General features: G+C 45.2%; 1 pseudogene; it reads left to right on the top strand.

Moving 5' to 3' along the window:
* LOC131400417 (uncharacterized) overlaps nt 1–19,944 on the top strand; it is a 56,962-nt pseudogene extending 37,018 nt beyond the window's left edge.
* The last annotated feature ends 578 nt before the right edge of the window (nt 19,945–20,522 follow it).

The raw sequence follows: 20,522 nt of genomic DNA on the forward strand, positions 1-20,522 counted from the left end.
GTCGGATGAGATCCCTGCCCTCATGGATCTTACCATCTGATGGAGAAGACAGACAAATAAGAAGTGAACTCTCAAATGAAATAATTACAAATTGTAGTCACTGCTATGAAGAAACTGGATAGAGCAGAGTGGGTAACCTACTTTAAATAGGGGCAGGCCTCTCTGAGGAAATGATATTTAAGCTAAAAACATAGTTAAGATTAGAAGCCGGCCACACAAAGGGCCTGGAGCAGTGCTTCCTGTACAGGGGACAACAAGTGACATGAATATAATCAGGCACACTTTGCCAGAGTAGAGGCCCCGCTGCCTGGCAACATGGGAAGGCAGCTACAGTTGGACCAGCCTGGGGCCCCTTTCTCCAAAGGGCACAACTGTCCCTGTTCAAAGCCAGCTGAGGCAGTGCCCCCTTGACTCAGCACCCCAGCTGAGAGACATGTTGGTGGTAGCAGTGCTCTGTGGCCTGAGTCTCTGCCTGTGGTTCCCCTCAGCCTGAGCTGTGGTATCGGGGGTCCCTCCAGGATAGAGACTGACCCCTACTCAGGGTCCCCTGGGATGTGCTGTGGCCTCCAGTCCCTGCCAGGCAGGTTCGGCCTTAGCCTGAGGTGAAACACAAGTCTCTGCAATTGCTCTCAGTGGCATCTGGCCTTCCTTCTTTCTTTCAGAAGAAAGAGAGAAGTTTTTGCATACCCATGGCAGGTGGTGCCCTTCTCAGCTCTCCAAGTTCTCAGCCATTCAAGACCTGTAGGTTACTTCAGTGGGCATTTGAAACGGGCCAGGGAATTAAACATCTTTACTCAGCTAAGCGCCTTCCATGCCAGCTTGAACCAAAAGACCCAACCCTATTTAACTTGTCCCCCTCCCCGCAACATGCATGCACACTGATTTCTTCTTTGTCCTACAAGATAGTTATTTAAAAATTTACTTGAGCAGTATTTCCCAAAGTGTGATGTCAGTACTACTAGCAGTGCATCAGATGATTTTAGGTGGGGCACAGATGAATATTTATGGATGCATTCTGTCCTTGTTCTTTATGTATTTATTTAAACGTGTAGAAGAAGAAGTACATGACCAGCGCACCAAGCCCCCTCCCGCCATGAAGTCCACCAGGGCTGCCAGCACTCATCCATGGCAAGCCTTCAGGAAATGCCCTTTACCTCCTGTTCTTTACTCTCTGGGAGCAACTGTCCCCTCTCTCCTCTCGCCCTCTTTCCTAAAACTCCCCTCAGCCCACGCCAGGTCTTCCTCTCACCCAGCCGCCTCTAGACTGTTCCCTCTCCCACAGAATAATGTCATCCTCTTGGCCTCATTTGCATCCTTACACTCCTTAACCTGCTCAGCAAACCAAGGATGAGCAGCCAGCTTCCTTAAATGGCAGCTGGGATGGGAAAGAACCAATTATGGTTCCCAGTCACAAGAATCTTTCTGTTTTTATTTCCCTGTCACAAAAAAAGGACTGGAAATCTAACTACATGTCAAAGGGAAAACGATCAGACTCAGAGTCAGGTATGCTCTGGAGCAGGCTGGCTTCATGGACCTGTGACCCCCGTAGTCACACAGGGCTCCACTCTTAGAAGGGCCCCATGCTTGGTTTAATGCTCTGGGGTCACCTTTTCCAAATCTTTACATTTTGAACAAAGCCCCCACATTTTCGTTTTCTAAATGATGTCGCCAGCCCTGCTCTGGGGTGGGTGCAGTCTCACCTAGGAGGACAAGGGTGGAAGGGTGAGGAGAGAGAATGGGACCAGTGTGGGAAAAGAAAAGTCCGGGGCCCTGCAGGGGCTTCGTTGAGTCCAAGGTCGACCTGTGCCACAATCTTTCTGGCCCTTGGCCTCAAACACACCTGAATCTGCACCCTGGCTCTGCCACATACCAGGTGGTGAACTGGGGCAAGTCAGTGACCTGCTCCGTGCCTCAGTTTACTCATCTGCACGGGATAATATTTATTTTGAAGGGTTGTGAGGATTAAATAGTCACACATGAAGTGCTTGGTACAATGTAAAACAAGTATCTGGATTTATGTCTTTATTTTTGTTGTTTAACAACATTACTTTGTTTTCAGAATATTTATTTTAAAAATAATTCTCTTAGTATTATTTTATACTACTATACATATATATTGTATATATATAATACTATAGTATACTATTATACATTTATAGCTGTTACAGTTTCCTTTTTAAATAAATCTATTGCTGTAGAAACAAGGAGTCTGTGTAAGGGAAAGCATGAACTTCTGGTAGCAGTCGGGAGAGAACTGAGGGTTGGGAAGGTGTGCAAACAACTGAGGCCAGAGACACACTTGTCTAATGAAATCTCCTCGTGTTGCAGACAAGGGACCTGAAGCTTGAAGAGATAAAGTGACTTGTCAAGGGTCCCACAGCGAGTGGGGGGCAGAATCAGAACAACCTGGTCCTCCACCCTCTAGTTCAGGGCTCCTCCACCTGCCACATGCACACGTGGTTAAAGCAGGAGCAAGCTTGGTGCTCCACGAGGCATGTGGTAGGCAGCCAGGCCTTCTCCCTATGGGTAATGAAGTGAAGTAGTCCAACATCATGAACAGAAACTAGCTTCTTGGTTTGGTCCAGGGAACTAAAACATCTGGAAAATATTTCCTATTGGCGAATCCTTATTTCTCATCTGTTTTATCTCCCCTGAAAATGATGAGCAATAAGGACGGTTAGAGAGAATTGGTGGAGGAAGTGGGGTCAAACTCCTGGTCCCTGATTTGCTTGTCTCCTTGGCCTATCTGCCACTAGTTTCTATGCCTCTGCATCAGCATAGCCTGAAAAGCAACGTGGCTCAGGAGTCCAAGTGACAATACAAACTGGAGGTGTCTCTTGTTACCTCAGGTCCCTTGGTGGCATTATTTGCAGCAAAAGTCAGGCAGGTCTGTCTAGGAAGGAGAAAGGGACATCTTTTAGCTCTAGGACCATGGGCTCTGCTTTCACCATAATACTTCAGGGCCATGGTCAGCGTATTTCCTTCTCTGTGCATTGAGTTACATTAATTAAGTGAAATCATTTTAAGCATGCAAGATTATATTTAATTTGTCCGGTCACACACTACCTCCTGGAATCTGGAAAATCTGACAACACAGAGAATGAATCATGGATTTTTAGGACTAAATATGATAAATCTATAATGGAAAAAATCCTCATGACAATAAAAATAATGACACTGAATAGACAGCATTCTTTTTTTGAGAGGTCTATTCAAAAGAGAAATAGAAAACGAAGAACTCACGGACTAAGGAAAATTTGTAGTTTTGTTTTTAACTCACTCCTTCGGAGGATGAGAAGAGTCTCAGTGCTGTACTCACTTGTACAAACATGATAAAGTTATTTCAGAATACTTTGGGGTTTTAGATAAATAGTAGGAAAAAAAAACCTGAATACATAATTTGGGGTAATCTAATTAGTAAAAGATCATAAAGAAGGATCTTAAAATATTTTTCAAAGAACAAGAATCATATTTTTCTAACTTACTCCAAATAGTTTAATAGGAAAGGACAGCATGTACTTTATTTAACTTTGAATTTCACTGCTCACAAAAAGTTATAAGCACACTAAATGTGACATAGTACCGAAGTTTCTGTTCCTTTTACAAGGAATACCCTTGCCCAATATTTGCCTGAGGGGGTGTGACTATGGGAGGACCTTGGTTAGGGCGGATGGAAGGCTGCTGAGTGGGCAGGGAGAAGGAAGACCTTGGCTTGGAGATGGAGAGGATGGAAGGCCATTGGGCTTGGGGCTAGATCTTGGGGGGAGTGACAGAGGCTGTGGGAAAGCTAATGCTTTGGTCAAATGGAGAGATAGAATACCACTGTGGGAAGGTTGGGAAGGAGCGCAGGCCATGGGGTGGTGAGGGGAGGGTAAGGTAGAGAAGGTCTTTTGGAGAAGGCCATTTGGAGCTGAGGAGGGAAGGAGAAAAGGCTGTGGGGAAAGAGAAAGTTGTTGAGTTGGGAGGAAGGAAGATTTGGGGGAGGGAGAGGGAAGGATTTTGAATGAAGGAAATGAGGCAAGACCGTTGGATCGGGGAGGGAAAGAAGGGAAAAGTGTCCTTGAGTGGGGAGGGAGGCATGGCCTGGGAGTGGGGATAGGGAGGACCTTGGAGGATTGAAAGAAGGTTTCCTAGGTAGGGGTTTGAAGGGCTGAGAAGAGGGTAAATAAATCTCTTAGAGTGGGAGGGTGAGGGAAGAGTAAGGGAAGGATTTTGAGTGAGGGGAGGGAAGATCTTTGTGAAGGGTGGTGAGGTGAAAAAGGCATTTGTGAGGTTAGAAAGGGAAGGCCTTTATGAGGTGAGAGAAGCAAGACCTTTATTAAGGGATGTGAGGGAGGAAAAACCTTGAATGAGTGAGAGGAGGGAAGTCTTTCATGAGGAGAGGGAGGGAAGGTCTTTGAGTTATAGGAGAGAAGGAATTGTGAGAAGAGACAAGGAAAGAAAGGAATCTGAGAGGGAAGGAAAGGACTTTGTTGGTGGAAGTGAGGAAGGAGAGGCCTTCATGAAGGGAAGGAAGTATTTTGTGAAGTGAGGAAGGAAAGGCCTTTGAGAGAGAAGAAAAAAGGAATTCTTTTGAGTGAAAGAGAGAAGGAAATGGTCAGTGGAGGTGAGGGAGGGGAGGAATTTGCTATTGCAAGTGAGGTAGAGAAGGCATTTGTGAGGGGAGGGAATATCTTTGTGATATGAGCAACTGAAAGCCTTAGAAATGAGGAAAGGAGAATTTTAAAGTGAAGGAAGGAAGTCCTGGAGTGAGAAGGAGGGAAGCCTTTGTGAGGTGAGGAAAAGAAGGCCTCTGAGTGAGGAGAGGGAAGGAATTTGTGAGAGTAGGTGAGGGAGGAAAGGATTTGTAAAAAAAGTTGTGGGAGGAAAGCATTGGTGAAGGGAAGGAAGGCCTATTTGAGGGTAGGTTAGAGAGAGAAGGATAATGCGAGGAAAGAGAAAGAGGGGTTATTTTTAAAGGGAGGTGAGGGAGGGAAGAGGTCTTTTGAGGTGATGGAGGAAAGGTCATTGAATGAGGGGAGGGAAGGAGTTTGTGAAGTGAGGAAGGCAAGGCTTTTGAGAGAGTGGCAAGAAGGCCTTTGTGAGGTGAGGAAGGGAAGATCACTTGGGCAAGGTGTGGGAGAGAAGGCCTTTCAGTGAGGGGAGGGAAGGAAGGCCATTCTGAGGACAGGAGAAGGAGGGAAGACCTTGAGTGTGGGGAGGGAAACAATTTGTGAGGGGAGGAAGAGAAGTCTTTCTGTGCTGCAGGGGAAGGCTTTTTGAGGTGATTGAGTGAAAGTCATAACTGGGGGCAGGGCGTAGGTCATGGGAAGGCCTTTGTGTGTGGAAGGGAGTCTGTCAGGTGAGCAACGGAAGGTCATTGCAGGGACAGGAGGGAGTGGAGGCCTTAAAGTGAAGGGGAGTGAAGGCCACTGTGAGGGGAGATATTAAATGGAAGGCCTTTATGAGAAGAGGGAAAGAACGCCTTTGAGTTGGGGTAAGTGAAAGAGAAGAGGTCTCTGATAAAACAGAAGGAAGGCACTTGAGTGAGGTGAGGGAAGGAATTTGAGAGAGGTGAGGGAGTGAAAGCCTATGTGAAGGGTGGAGTGGACATACCTCCTGAGGTAATGGAGGGAAAACCTTTGTTAAATGGTTTGTGGAAAGGTGAGGAGGAGAAATGGAGGGAAGTCCTATACAAGATGAGGGAAAGAAAGCCTTTAGGAGGTGAGGACCTCCTTGAGCCTTTGAAGTAGAGGTGGGGAAGAAAGTCCTTGAGTAAGGAGAAAGAAGCCATTAGAAGTAAGAGAGGAAAGGTCATTCCAGGGAGGTGAGGGTGTGGAGGCCCTGAGGGAGAGGAGGGAAGGCCTATGTGAAGTGAGGGAGGGAAGGCCTCTGAGTGTAGGGAGGTGAGGGAAGAAGGGCCGTTGAGTGAGAAAAGCAAGGGAAGGTCTTTTAAAGAGGGGAGGAAAGGCCTTTATGAGGGGAAGTGAGGGAGGGAAGGTACTTGTGGAAGGAAGGCAGGTCTTTGTGAGGGGAAATAAGGAAGTGAAGGCCGTTAGAGGTGAGGAAGGAAATATCTTTATGAAGAGTAGAAGAAAAGGTCTTTGTAAGGTGAAGGAAAGAAGGCCTTTGTGAGAGAAGTGAAGGATTTTTGAGAGGAGGAAAGGATGTCTTTTATGTGGAGGTATGAGTGAGGGAAGTCCTTCAGCGAGGGTAGGGAAGGTCTTTGTGAGGACAGGGAAGGAAGGACCTTGCGCGAGGGGAAGGAAGAAGTTTGTGAGATGAGAAAAGGAAGGTCTTGAGTGAGGGGTATAGAGTCTTTTGTGGGGTGAAAAAGGGAAGATAATTGAATGAGGGAGGAAAGCATTTGTGAGGAGAGGAAGGAGAGGTCTCTGAGGGAAGGGAGAGTAGACATTTGTGATATAAGCAAGGGCAGATCATTGCAAGGAAGTGAGTGAAGAGTGATGGGAAGCCTTAGAGTAAAGGGGGGAGGACTTCAGCGGGGCAAGTGTGGCAGGGAAGGCTTTTGTGAGGTGGAAAGGGAATAGCACAGAGTGAGAGGAAGTGAGAGAGGAAAGGTTTTTGACTGAAAACTATAGAAGAAAGGGATTTAAGTGAGGAGAGGGAAGGAAATTATGAGAAAGTTGCGGCAGAGAAGGAATTTGGGGGGAGGGAAGGAAGGCCTTTATAAATGGACTGTGAGGGAGGTTAGTACTTTGTGAGAGGAGGTGAGGAAAATAACTCCCTTTGTGAGGAAAGGTAAGGGAGGAACAGCCTTTGGAAAAGATTTTCAGGAGGTAAGTCCTTTTTAAGAGGAGGTGAGCCAGGCAAGGAATTTGTGAGGGAAGTGGAGGCAAGGGTGTGGTTAATGAGGGAAGAAAAAGCCTTCGACAGAGGAGGTGAGGAAAGTTAGTACTCTGTGAGGGCAAGTGAGGGAGGCATAGCCTTGGAGAGGAGGTGACAGGGTAAGGATGTTGTGAGGAAGGGTGAGGAATGGAAGACCTTGAAAAGGGAGATGCTGAAGAGAAGGTAAGAATAGGAAGGCCTTTGTAAAGAGAGGTGAGAGAGGGAAGGACTTTTTGAGAGGTGGTGAAAGTAGTTAGGACTTTGTGAGTGGAGGTGAGGGAGGAAAGATCTTTGTGGGGGGAATTGAGGAAGAAGAGACCTTGGTGAAGGGGGTATGAGGGAGAAAAAGCCTTTGTGAGGGTGTTTGAGAGAGGGAAAGCCTTGTGAGGGTAGGTGAGGGAGGATAGTATTCTGTGAGGAGACATATGGGGGGTGAATACTTTGTGAAGGAAGTTCTTTGCTGGAGGAGGTGAGGGAGGGAAGGCCTTCGTGATTGGAGTAGGGAGGTTAGTACTTAGTGAGTAGAGGTGAGGGAAAGGAGGCCTTTATATGAGAAAGGAAGGCTTATGTGAGGGGACGTGAAGCAAGTTACTACTTTGTGAAAGGAGGTGAAGAACAGAAGACTTTTGTGAGTGGAGGTGAGAAGACTCCATTTTGTGTGGAGAAATTGGGGGTTGACTTCATGAGGGTTGTGAGGGAGGAAAGATCTTTTTGAGGAAAGGCATCAGAGATTAGTCCTTGGTGAGGGGAAGTGAGGCATGTAAGGCCTTTGTGAGAGGTGTGAGGGAGGCAGGCATTGATGTGGAAAGAGAAAGCCCTTGTGAGGGAAGATTAGAGCGAGGTGATGTAGGGAAGGCCTTTGTTAGGGTAGGTGAGGGACTTGAGGACTTTGTGAGGGGAGGTAAGGGGGAGATGGCCACATGAAGGACGTTTAGAGAGGTTGGTACTTTGTGAGAATAGGTGAGAGAAGGAAGGTTTTAATGAGAGGTCATGAGGGAGGGAAGGCCCTTTGAAAGGAGATGAAAGATGGAAGAACTTTGTAAGAGGAGGTGAGGAAGAAAAGGCCTTAGAGAAGGGAGGTGAAGGAGACTCTTGTTTTGTGAGGGCAGGTGAGGGAAGGAAGGCCATTGTGAGGGCAGGTGAGGGAGGGAAGACTACTTTGACAGTGGTGAGGGGTGGAAGGCATTTCTGAGGTGAGTTGAGGTAGGGTAGTACTTTGTAAGGAGAGGAGATAGAGTTTTGTAATTTGTGAGTGGACTTGAGAAAGGGAAGTCTTTGAGAGGATTTGTGAGTGAGGGAAAACTTTGTGAGAGTAGGTCATGGAGGATAATATTTTTGAGGGGATGTGAAGGAATTGAGTGTTTTGTTAGGGGAAGTGAGGGAGAGAGGGCCTTTGCGAGGGAGGTGAGGACTTTGTGAAGGGAGGTAAAGGAAGCAAGGGCTTTGTGAGGGGAAGTGAGTGAGGGAAGGCCTTTGGGACAGGAGAGAGTGAAGTAATTATGTTCTGAGGCAAAGTGCAGGATGGAAGCCCTTTGTTAAGCAGAGGTGAGAGAAACAAGGTGTTTGTGAGGGGAGGGGAGGAAGCAAAGAACATTGTGAGTGGTTGTAAAGGACATAATAATTTTGTGAAGTGAAGTATGAGAGAGAAGACCACTATGAGGAGAGATGAAGGAGAGAAAGTCTTTGTGAGGGAAGTTGCTGGACGTCAGTATTGTGTGAGAAGAAGTGAAGGAGGTTAGTGCTTTGTTAGGGGAAGTGAGGGAGAGAAGTCCTTTCTGAGGGGAGTTGATGGAACAAAGGATTTTGTCAGGCGAGATGAGGAATGGAAGGACATTTTGAGGAGAGGTGAGGGATGTTATTTCTTTGTGAGTGGAGTCGAGGGAGGGAAGTCCTTTGTGAGGGGAGGGGAGACAGGGAAGGAATTTTTGAGGGTAGGTTCGGGATGATGCCTATGAGGGGGGTGGTGAGGGAAGGAAGGCCTTTGTGAAGGAGGTGAGGGAAGAAATTTATAAGGGGTGTCGAGGCAAGAAATCCATTAATGACAGAAAGCAACACCTTTGTGAGGGAAGCGACATTAGAACTTTGTGAAGGGAGATGAGTTTGTGAAGCCCTTATGGGGGAGTCAGGATGGAAGGAATGCATTTTGAGGGGAGATGAGTGAGGGAAGGCCTTTGTGAGGGAAAGAGAGGGAGGGAAGGGCTTTGTAAGGGGAGATGAGACAGGTAAGGCATTAGTGAGGGAGGGAAGGCTTTTGTGAGCAGACAGAGATGACAAAAGGACAAGCCTGGTTTACTGGTCACCCAGTTTGAGGGTACAAACCCAAAACGGACTTTTGTGACACTACATTCCTCTCAGGGATGGTCATAAAAGACATCTGTGAGGAGAAATCCTCACAGTGGACAGAGTCTGGGGTGGTGCACCTGGCCGTACACTTTGGGTGGAAAGAGAAGTGTCCTGAACTTAGAGTACACCATAACTCATGAGCAGTGGTAGATGGCCTGGCTAGTTGGCCAGGAGCCTTGCACTTTAGGCTCTGCAGGTCGTGGAGCATTGATTCCCAAAGGGGCACACTTTCAACAGGGTGCACAGTAACGGCTTCCTTGATCTTTAAGTGGTGGTGGCCATCATCCAGTCCCTTTGGGCTCCTCATGCCTAGACACCAGCAGGCAAGGAAAGGAGTCAGAAGTAGACCATAGTGGTTAATATCGGCTACAGGGAACTTCCTTGTCCAAGATTATGTCCCTTTCCAGGGGGTGGCCCATGGCTAAAGATTGGCTGATGCAGGGATTTGAAATTCCAGGCCCCTTGCTTCAATGTGGGACAAGCCTGACTGGCCAGCTCCCGACCCCAAGCAGGATTGGCTGAGGCTCAGGCTGCAAGGGCATTGCATGGCAGCTTCTCTATTTCCTCACTTTCTCCCTGGTTATCATCTGAGAGCACTCCTCAATAAACATTTTGCCTGACAGTTTGTGTTTTTAAGGAATCCAATATAAGAGAACTGGAGACCTTGTTTCTTATTTCACTGAGAAAAAATAGAAGCAATCAGAACAGACTCTCCACCCTGTTCTTATCACCAAATCTACTGACCTACCTGCACCTGGACCAATACTCTCTGCTTACCCTCTTGGTTTGTATGCAGGACGTGCCTGGGCACCTATCAAAGATGCTGGGTCCCATCCTCTCTCATCTGCTTAAGGAATTCCCCCTTGCCATTCTCCTCTCTCTTTCCTACATAATTATTTTTCCCTCTTGGCTGCATCATTCCCAATAGCACACAAACATACTGTTCTTTTTTTCTATCTTAAAAAAGGAAAAAAATATTCAAAGTTTACCATACCCTTTCTCTGCTTCCCTTTGCAGCAAAAGCCTGAAAAATGTCTATACTTATTGTCTCCACTTCCTCTACTCCTGTTCTCTCTTGAAAATAGAGTGGTTCAGTCAGGGTATTATCCCTACTACTTCACGAAACTGCACTTGTCAAGGCTGCCAATGATGTTCATCTTGCTTAATCCAATGATTACTTTGCAGCTCTCATCTTACTCAACCTCTGAGCAGCACTTGGCATAGTTGGTCACTTCTCGAAGGATCTTTCTTTTCACTTGGTAGCCAGAATATCACACTTCCCTGATTTTCCTCCTACCTCTGTGACTCTTCCTTCCTGTCTCCCGTGCTGGTCCCCTCTCTTCTTCCTGCTCCCTTAATGTTGGAGTGCCCTGGGACTCAGTCTTTGGCTCTCTTCTCCATCTTCTCTCATTATAGTTAGTCTCATCCATTGCCATGACTTCAAATGCCATCTACATGTTGATGAGTCCCACATTTATATCTTGATTTCCAGTCTCTGCCCTGAATTCTAGGTTTAAATAGCCAACTTACTACTTCACATCCCTGCTTGAGAGATCTAATAAGTATCTTGATCTTAATATATGCAAAACTAATCTCTTGACCTACCACCACAACCACCCCTTGTCCAAACCTTCTAATTCCTCATTTACCTCAATCTCAATAAATGCAACACCATTCACCTAGTTGCTCAGGTCAAAATTCCTGAAGTTATGCTTTACTCCTTTCTTTCTCTCAGACATCCATCCAATCCACCAGCAAATCCTGTTTCTTCTACCTTCAAAATGTAGTCAGATTTTCAACACTTATTATCATCTCTACTATTACCACCCCAGTCCAAGACACCACCATCTTTCATCAGGACTTTTATAAGGCATCCCACCTGTTCTCCCTATTTCCATCCTTGCAAGCCTTGTAGTCTCTTCTCAAGAACCTGTATCCTACTGAGAGTCTTGTCTGATCCTTCTATGGGTCACCTAGATAGACACCTTAGATCTCCCGCTCTAAGTGTGGATTTATCTTTTGCTCCCTATAGTTCTGTCAATTTTTGTTTTATATATTTTGAAGGTTTGTTGCCAGGTACATATAAATTTAAAATTGTCATATCTTCCTGATGAATTAACCTTTTATCATTATGAAGTTCATCCATTCATTTATTCAACAGGTATTTATTGAGCATCTACCATACGCCAGGCACTGCTCTAGGTACAGTGAACAAAATAGAAAAAAATGTCTGTCCTCATGGAGCTTACAGTTAGAGACTCTTTATTACTCAAGTAATGCTTTTTGCCTTAAGATCTAGTTTGTTTGATATACTATCATTCTATTATTTTTCTTTTGGTTAGAGTCTGTTTGGTATATATTTTTCATCCCTTTGATTTAAAATTTATTTATATTTTAGATATCTCTGGCAAAGAGCATGTGGTTGGAATTTTTAATCCCGAATCACAATATTTGCCTTTCAACTAGATGATGTAGTCCATACCATTAACGTAATTACTGATATATTTGCATTCGTATCTTACCATCTTATTTTGGTTTTCTATTTGTCACAACTGTTCCATATTTCTTTTTATCTTCTTTCTTGATTTCCTTTGAATCAAATACTTTTATATTTTCATTTTTCTTTCTACTAGTTTGTAAGTACACTCTTTTTCTATTTTCTAGTAGTTTCTCTAGAAATTATAACATGTATACTTCACTTTTCAAAGTCTAAAGATGATCAGTATCTTTTCCCTTCCTCATGACAATACAATGGCGGTAGGACAATAGCTACATTTAAATTCTTTCTAACTCAAAATGGATTAAAGACTTGAATGTAAGACTTGAAACCATAAAACTCCTAGAACAAAACAGGCAGTCTTGACATCAGTCTCGGTGATGAATTTTTTAGACTTGACACCAAAAGCAAAAATAAACAACTGGGACTACATCAAACTAAAAAAACTATCAACAAAATGAAAAGGCAATCTAATGAATGGGAGAAAATATTTGCAAATCATATATCTGATAAGGGGTTAATATCCAAAATACATAAAGAATTCATACAACTCAATAGCAAAAAAACCCAAACAATCCAATTAATAAATGGGCAGAGAGATCCGAATAGACATTTTTCCAAAGAAGACATACAGATGGCCAACAGGTACATGAAAAGATGCTCAACATCACTAATCATCAGGGAATGCAAATCAAAACTGCAATGAGATATCACCTCATGCCTATTAGAATGGCTATTATCAAAAAAGACAAAAGATTACCAGTGTTGACGAGGATGTGAAGAAAAGGGAACCCTTGTGCACTGTTGGTGGGAATGTAAATTGGTGCAACCCCTATGGAAAACAGTATGGAAGTTCCTCAAAAAACTTAAAAAAGAGCACAGACTTTGAGGCCAAACTGCGTGGATCTGAATCCTGGCTCCTCCACTTACTATTGATGTGTTGTTTGCCAAGTTTATTCACCTTTCTGTGCTTCCTTTTCCTCATCTTTAAAATGATAAGCTATCAATTTCACAAGGTCGTTTTGAGCATTAAGTAAAATAGCATATGTGAGCCGCCAAGAGGAATGCCTGTCCCCCTGTGAGCTTATATAAATGTTAGTTGTTATTATTATTCCTTTTTATACCCCAGTGTTCCTCATTGGTTTCTATGCCAGAAACCCACAACATGCTGTCTACCTCAGTTGTGTGCCACAAATCAGTCTCTCCGTCACGGTCAACACAATATAACCATCTTTGCCCTGTTCCTCCTTCTCCACTCTGACTCCTACTTTCCTGTGCTGCTGACTCGGCGAAGCCTGCTCTCCACTGTGATGGCTCTGATGCCTATGCTAAGGATCCTCGTAAAGCTTGCAATGTTGGGGTCTCCTCCTGACAAACCAGAGATCATGTTGCCTTGGCCCTCTTCCCCCACTCCCCCAAACCTCCCAGCAACCCAGGTGGTGCTCAGAGTCTCATAAAACCTCCCCTAAACAGTTCTGACAGATACGGACCAGAAACTCATCCCATGAACAGAATACTACCAGGTCTTTCATGAAGATCAGATCATTCTGTTGCTTCTCTAGTTTCAGTTAAGAGTTCTTTTGAGATGTAATTCACATACCATGCAATTCACCCATTTAAGGTGTACAATCCAATGATTTTAGTATATTAATAGGGTTGTGCAACCATCGCCACAATCTAATTTGAGAACATTTTTGTCTACACCCAAAAGTAGCCCCATACCCATTAGCAAACACTCCCTCCCTGCTACCACCAGCCCCTGGCAACCACTAATCTGCTTTCAATCTCTCTAGATTTGACTATTCTGGACATTTCATATAAAGGGATTCATATACTCTGTGCCTTTTTTTTTTGGTCTGTCTTCATCCACATAGCATGATATTTTCAAGGTTCATCCATGTTGTAGCATGCATCAATACTTCATTCTTTGGTATGGCTGAATACTATTCCATTGTGTGGATAGACCACATTTTGTTTATCCATTTGTGTACAAGTTTTTGTGTAGACGTATCTTTTCATTTCTCTTTGATCTATACCTAGAAGTGGAATTACCGCATCATATGGTAATTCTGTTTAACTTATTGAGGAACCACCAAACTGTTTTCCACAGTGGTTGCATCATTTTACGTTCCTACCAGCAATGTATGAGGGTTGCCAACACTAGTTGTCTGTCTTTTTTATTATAGCCATCCTAGAGTTTGTGAATTGGTATCATTGTGGTTTTGATATGCATTTCTCTGACTAATGATGTTGGGCATCTTTTCATGTGCCCATTGACCAATTGTATATCTTCTTTGGAGAAATGTCTATCCAAACCCTTGCCTATTTTTTAATTGGGTTGCTTGTCTTATTGTTGTTGGGTTGTAAGAGTTATTTATATATTATGGATACAAGTCTCTTACCAAACATATGATTTTTAAATATATTTACCCATTTTGTGGGTTGTCTTCTTGCTTTCTTGATGGTGTTGTTTGCAGAACAAAACTTTTTAATTTTGATGTAGTCGAATTTATTTTTTTCTTTGCCACTTGTTTTTTTGGCCCCCATTTTATACAGAAAAACAGTGATGCTCTGTGCAATATTTGAGCCCATTGCATGGTCACTTCTGTGGAAGTAGAGTAGTTAGTATGTGGCATGTTGAGGTCGCACTCCTAAAAGCAGATGGCTCACTAGGTGTGATGGTTAATTTTATGTGTCAACTGGACTTGTAATGGGTTGCTCTGATTAAACATTATTTCTGAGTGTGTCTGTGAGGGTGTTTGCAGATGATATTAACGTTTGAATCCATAGATTCAGTAAAGTAGATCCCCAATGTTGAGTGGGCATCATCCAATCCATTGAGAGCCTGAATAAGACAAAAGGTGGAGGAATTTTCCCCTTTCCCCTGCCTCACTGTTTAAAAGCTATAACATCTCATCTCATCTTCTCCTGCCCTTGGACTGAGACTTACACCAACCCCCACCTCCCTTGGTTCTCAGACCTTTGGACTCAGACTGAATTATACCACCGGCTTTCCTGGGTCTCTAGCTTGCAGACAGCAGATCGTGAGACTTCTTAGCTTCCATGATCGTTTGAGCCAATTCATATATACACAGAAGAACCTTGAATAATACAGATTTGGTACCAGGAATGGTTCTAGAGGAACAGAATTTTATGGATGAGTTCTCTGAATTGGTTTGGGGGCTTCTGGAATTGGCTCTCTAATCTGATTAAAGATGCTGATGACTATTTCCAGTGCTAACGAGAACACTGATAGCCCATGGCATGAACTGTTTGTAGAGATATGCAAAATATCTGCATTGGATGCTCCTAATCAACCACTTATAAGAAATAGGGAGCTAAGTGACTCTGTATATGATACTTTTGAACATTTTTGGAAAACTAGAAAATATAATGACGTTGGTTGGTAGCTCCTAATGTGGCTGGACAAAGTGGTGAAAGAAAAAAATGAGCTCAGGGATTTGAATTCCCAACTCAAACACCGCATAACTAACCTAGGAGCTTCTATGTATGCCCTGAAAGAGACCCTTACGTCCTATAGCCACAGAGCTAAAATTGCTGGAAATCAAATGCAGAACTTCATCCTGCAACTGGCTGAAGTACAATGCAAGTTAAACTCCCAGCCTTGAAGGTTGTCTACTGTTAAATTGAGGGCATTGATCGGAAGAATGGGATCCTGTAAGTTGAGATGAAGATGTGTGGGAAGACACTGATGAAGCTGGGGGCACTGAGCCCCTAAATTCTGATGAGTCTTCTTTACCAGTGGAAGTGGCTTCCCCACCCCCCAGCAGAAGCGGCCTACCCACCCCCAGTGGCAGCAGCCTCTCCAACTCCATCTGAAGGGATTAACTCCACATTGCCTGAGGAAACTGTAATGGACTCCCCTGAGGCAGTTGCCATGCAAGAGGATGCTGATTCTCCTCAGGACCCACCACCACCACCCCTCTTCGCTTCTGGAACTATAAGTAGACTCAAGTCCCAGCAGGCCCTTACAAGTGAGGTACAAAGTGTGACTCATGAGGATGTGTGCTACACTCCAAAAGAACTACCTGAGTTTTCTAATTTATACAGGCAGAAACTGGGGGAACATGTGTGGGAATGGATACTGAGTGTGTGGGATAATGGTGGAAGGGACATAAAGTTGGATCAGGCCAAATTTATTGACATGGGCTCACTAAACAGAGATTCTGCATTTAATATTGCAGCTCTGGGAATTAAAGGACTCTGACGGTTTGTTTGATTGTTTGGCTGAAACATGGACCTAAATGTGGCCCACTGTGAACAAATCAGAAATGCTCTACATGCCTTGGTTTAACACAGAGGAAAGGTCTCAAAGGCTTAGGGAGATTGGAATGTTAGATTGTATGTGTCATTTAAGACCTGCTCACTCATACTGGGAGGGTCCAGAAGACATATCTTTCAGCAGTACTGTGAGGAATGAATTTGTGAGGGGAGCACTAGCATCCCTGGAGAGCTCTATGATCCCTCTTCCCTGTATGGCAGACCTCATAGTGGGAACTGCAGTCACTGAATTGGGAAACCTAAATGCAATGGGAGTAATTGGATGCCAGGGTGGCAGGGGCCGATAGGTGGCACTTAATCACCAAAGGCAAGGTGTGATTAGGGTTTCTATAATGGACAGCAGAGTCAAAGCAGCAACCAGAAGAGTCTGACTTGGGCCGGCACTGTGGCTTAGCGGTTAAGTGCGCACGCTGCGCTGTTGGTGGCCCGGGTTCGGATCCCGGGCGCGCACTGATGCACCGCTTCTCCGGCCATGCTGAGGCCGCGTCCCACATACAGCAACTAGCAGGATGTGCAACTATGATGTACAACTATCTACTGGGGGTCTTTGGGGGAAAAAAAGGAGGAGGTTTAGGCAATGGATGTTAGCTCAGAGCCGGTCTTCCTCAGCAAAAAGAGGAGGATTAGCACGGATGTTAGCTCAGGGCTGACCTTCCTCACAAAAAAAAAAAAAAAGAGTCTGACTTGTGCAGACCTATGGCATTGGCTAATTGAGCATGGTGTGACTAGAAGTGAAATAAATAGGAAGCCTACTAAATTCCTAATGAATCTATATAAGCAGAAACATCTAGGTCATGTGAACAAAAGTCCAACCTGAATCATAAAAACAGAAATTCATGGCCCCTCAATTGATTCCCAGACTTGAGCCAGTTTACAGACCAGAACACCTTGAATGAAGGGGTGGCAAGGTCCCCTGGAGGATGAACCCTGGTACATTACTGAAAATGTATACTGTTCATCTTTCTTTCTCCCAGTCTTCTTCAATGGGACCTATGGCATTTCACTAGGGAAACAGTTTACTGGGATATAATCAGTCCTTTCAAGGACCACTGGACACTGGCTCTGAACTGATGCTAATTCCAGGAGACCCAAAGCGTCACTCACTCTGGTCCACTAGTCAGAGTAGGAGGTTATGGAGGTCAGGTGATCAATGGAGTTTTAGCTTACGTCTGATTCACAGTGGGCCCAGTGGGTTCCTGAACCCATTTTGTGGTTATTTCCCCAGTCCCAGAACACATAACTGAAATAGACATTCTTAGCAGCTGGCAGAATCCCCACATTGGTTCCCTGACCTGTGGAGTGAGGGCCAAGTGGAAGCCACTAGAACTACCACTACCTAAGAAAAGAGTACACCAAAAGGAATACTGCATACCTGGGGGGATTTCAGAGATTAGTGCCACCATCAAGGACTAGAAAGAGGCAGGAGTGGTGATTGCCTCCATATCCCCATTGAACTCACCTATTTGGCCTATTTGGTGCAGAAGACAGATGGATCTTGGAGAATGACAGTGGATTCCCGTAAGCTTAACCAGGTGGTGACTTCAATGGTGGCTGCTATACCAGATGTGGTGACATTGCTTGAGCAAATTAACATCTCTGTTGCAACCTGGTATGCAGCTACTGAGCTGGCAAATGCCTTTTTCTCCATCCCTGTCCAGGAGGCCACGAGAAGCAGTTTGCTTTCAGCTGGCAAGGGCAGCAATACACCTTCACCATCCTACCTCATGGGTATATCAACTTTCCACCCCTATGTCATCATTTAGTTTGCAGGGATCTTGAGTGCCTTTCCCTTCCACAAGATATTGTGCTGGTCCACCACATTGATGACATTATGCTGATTTGGCCTAGTGAGCAAGAAGTAGCAACTGCTCCAGACTTACTGGTAAGGTAGCTGCGTGTCAGAGGGTGGGAAATAAGTGCAACAAAAATTCAGGGGTCTTCTACCTCAGTGAAATTTCTAGGGGTCCAGCAGTGTGGGGCATGTTGGGATATCCCTTCTGAGGTGAAGGATAAGTTGCTGCATCTGGCCCCTCTTATACCAAAAAGGAGTCACAAGGCCTACTGGGCCCCTTTGGATTTGGGGAGGCAACATATTCCCCATTTAGATGTGTTACCCTCGTCTGTTTACCGAGTGACCCGAAAAGCTGCTGGCTTTGAGTGGGGCCCAGGACAAGAGCAGGCTCTGCAACAGGTCCAGGCTGCCGTGCAACCTACTCTGCCACTTGGGCCATGTGATCCAGCAGATCCAACGCTGTTTGAAGTATCAGTGGCGAATAGGGATGCTGTTTGGAGCTTCTGGCAGGCCCCTATAGGATTGTGGAGCAAGGCACTGCCATCATCTGCACTTAACTACTCTCCTTTTGAGAAACAGCTTTTGGCTCCAGCTACTGGGCCTCAGTAGAGACTGAACGCCTAACCATGGGCCACCAAGTTACCTTGCGACTTGAGCTGCCCCTCATGAACTGAGTGTTATCTGACCAAGCCATGAAGTTGGGGGTACACGGCAGTGCTGCATCGTCAAATGGAAGTGATATAGACGTAACCAGGCCTGAGCAGGCCCTGAAGGCACCAATGAGTTCCACGAAGAAGTGGTACAAACGGCCATGGTCCCCGCTCCTGCCACACGACTTTCTCTCTCCCAGCCTGCACCTATGGCCTCGTGGGGGAGTTCCCCCTGATCAATTGGCAGAGGAAGAGAAGACTTGGGCCTGGTTTGCAGATGGTTCTGCACCATGTGCAGGCACCACCCACAGGTGGACAGCTGCAACACCACAGCCCCACTCTGGGACCTCCCTGAAGGACAGTGGTGAAGGGAAACCCTCCCAGGGGGCAGAACTTCGAACAGTGCACCTGGTTGTTCACTTTGCTTGGAAGGAGAAATGGCCAGATGTGTGATTATATACCAGTCCATGGGATCTGACCAGTGGTCTGGCTGGAGGTCAGGGACTTGGAAGGAACGCGATTGGAAAATGGGTGACAGGGAAGTCTGAAGAAGAGGTATGTGGACAGGCCTCTCTGGGCAAAAAGTGTGATGATATCTGTGTCCCCTGTGAATGTTCACCAAAGGGCGACCTCAGCAGAGGGGGATTTTCATATTCAAGTGGATAGGATGAACCGTTCTGTGGGTACCAGTCTGCCCCTTTCTCCAGCCTGTGTTTGCTCAGCCCCAGTCCTGTGTTTGCCCAATGGGCTTGTGAACAAAGTGGCCATGGTGGCAGGGATGGAGGTGATGCACGGACTCTGCAACATGGACTTCCACTCACCAAGACTGACCTGGCTACAGCCACTGAGTGCCCAGTCTTCCAGCAACAGACCAACACTGAGCCCTCAACATGGCACCATTCACCAGGGTGATCAGCCAACTACCTGGTGGCAGGTTGATTACATTGGACCACTTCTATCAGGGAAGTGGCAGCGTTTTGTCCTTACTGGAATAGACGTTTACTCTGGATATGGATTTTCCTTCCCTGCACAAGATATTTCTGCCCAAACTACCGTCCATGGGCTTACAAAATATCTTATCTTCTTCACGGTATTCCACACAACATTGCTTCTGATGAAGGAACTCACTTCACAGCAAAAGAAGTGTGGCAGTGGGCCCACGCTCATGGAATTCACTGTTCCTACCATGTTCCCCACCATCCCGAAGCAGCTGGCTTGACAGAACGATGGAATGGCCTTTTGAAGACTCAGTTATACAGTGCCAGCTAGGTGACAATACTTTACAGGGCTGGGACAAGGTTCTCCGGAAGGCTGTTTCTCCAATAACAAGGATTCATGGGTCCAGGAACCAAGGGGTGGAAATGGCGGTGGGACCACTCACTATTACCCCTAGTGACCCACTAGCAAAACTTTTGCTTCCTGTCCCTGTGACCCTATGCTCTGCTGGCCTAAAGATCTTAGTTTCAGAGGAAGGAATGCTTCCCTTGAACTGGAAGTTAAGGCTGCCACCCGGCCCCTTTGAGCCCCTTCTGTGAATCAACAGGCAAAGAAGGGAGTTACTGTGCTGGCTGCAGTGATTGATCCTAACTACCAAAGGGACGTTGGACTGCTACTCCACACTAGGGAATGGAGGTAACGAAGACTATGTCTGGATTATAGAAGGTCTCTTAGGGTATCTCCTAGGATTACTTACCATGCCCTATGATTAAAGCCAATGGAAAACTATAATAACCCAATTCAGGCAGGGCTACTATACTTGAGGAATGAAGCTTGGGTCACTCTACCAGCTAAGAAACCACAACCAGTTGAGGTGCTTGCTGAGGGCAAATGAAATACGGAACAGATAGTGGAAGAAAGTAGTTATAAATACCGGCTAGGACCATGTGTTATAGAAACAAGCACTGTAGTTGTCATGAGTATTTCCTTCTTATTTTGTTATCAATATGTTTGTGAGTATATATACATATATTAAACAAATATCTTTGTTTTAATTCTCCTATTCCTTTATCATGTAACATAAGATGTATTGACTTTATATCATAGTACTTAAGTATTGTTAACTTTACATCATTGTATTCAAGTTAGTTATAGGATATCAGGGGAAGAGGACACA

The sequence above is a fragment of the Diceros bicornis genome, chromosome X (genome assembly GCF_020826845.1).
Source record: "Diceros bicornis minor isolate mBicDic1 chromosome X, mDicBic1.mat.cur, whole genome shotgun sequence".
Lineage (NCBI taxonomy): Eukaryota > Metazoa > Chordata > Mammalia > Perissodactyla > Rhinocerotidae > Diceros > Diceros bicornis.